This window comes from Chrysochloris asiatica, unplaced genomic scaffold (genome assembly GCF_000296735.1).
Source record: "Chrysochloris asiatica unplaced genomic scaffold, ChrAsi1.0 scaffold00381, whole genome shotgun sequence".
Taxonomy (NCBI): domain Eukaryota; kingdom Metazoa; phylum Chordata; class Mammalia; order Afrosoricida; family Chrysochloridae; genus Chrysochloris; species Chrysochloris asiatica.
The window spans coordinates 547,994-549,326 of record NW_006408899.1 but is presented as its reverse complement, the minus strand read 5'-3'; positions in this window follow the sequence as shown (position 1 = coordinate 549,326).

Here is a 1,333-nt window from a genome sequence, read left to right as displayed (position 1 = left end):
GACAATATGTCCAAAGTATGAGAGACGAAGCTTAGTCATCCTAGCCTCCAAGGAGCACTCTGGCTGCACTTCTTCCAAAACAGATCTATGGTTCTTTTGGCAGTCCATGGCACTTTCAGTATTCTCCTCCAACACCACAACTCAAAGGCAAATCTACTAGCTTGGGAGGTATAAATACTTATTTAAAGAAATATTGCTGGGCCGATTGAATAACAGTTTTTATTTGTTTGTTGGCTCTTCTGGCTGGCCAAGGCACTTTCAATATTCTTATACAACACCATAACTTAAATGCTTCTATGATGTTCTTTATTCATTGTCAAACTTTCACATGCATATGAGGTTATTGAAAACACCATGACTTGAGTCAAGTGTACCTTATTCCTCAAACTGATATCATTGCTCTTGAGAACACTTTAAAGAGGTCTTTGCAGATTTGCCAAATCTAAGTTATCACTTGATTTCTTGAATGCTGCTCTCATGAGTGTTTATTGTGGGTTGAAACAAAGTGAAGTCTTTGACAACCTCAACATTTTCCCCATTTATCATGATGTTATTTATCAGTCCAGTTGTGAGGATTTTTGTTGTCTTTACATTGAGGTATATTCTATACAGCATACTGTGATCTTGATATTTATTAGTAAGTATTTTACTCACAATGTTTCCATAACTTGTCATGATCCACAAAGTACAAAATCTTTCTATAGTCAGTAAAGCACATGTAAACACTTTTCTGGTATTCTCTGCTTTCAGCCAAGATTCATTCTTTGAAATAGCTTGTCACAGTCCACACAGACATAAACCTTTGCATAGTCAATAAAAGCCCAGGTACAACTGCTGCTTCTCATTTTGAGTGGTGTCTTATCAGCAAATGAAGATTCTGAAAACGTATTTCATTTGTGACACTATGGTCAACTCTGTGTTGAGGAGGCAGATTTTCTCAGTCATATTTTGAGTGCCTTCTAATCTAAGGGCCTCATCTCCTGGCACTATATCTAACAATATTTTGGTGCTATTCTTAATGTCTCCATTTTCTAGTACTATATCTGATAATCTTCCAATTCTATTCATAAGGTCTCCAATGGCTAGACATTTTGAAATAGTCTGCCTCTCTTCTTAAACTGTTTTAATCTTAAAGTTCCACTGGCCACTATGGGTGACTTCTCTGATATTTATAATACAGGTAAAATAGCATCTAGCTTTACAGAAACTCATTACAGAAGCCATTACTACAAATTGACAGATGAGTTGTCTTCTCCTTTACCTGTGGATATATTTAGGTTTCTGTGGTGGGTTATACCAGTCATTTGTTAGTTTGTCATACAGTGGTGGCTTG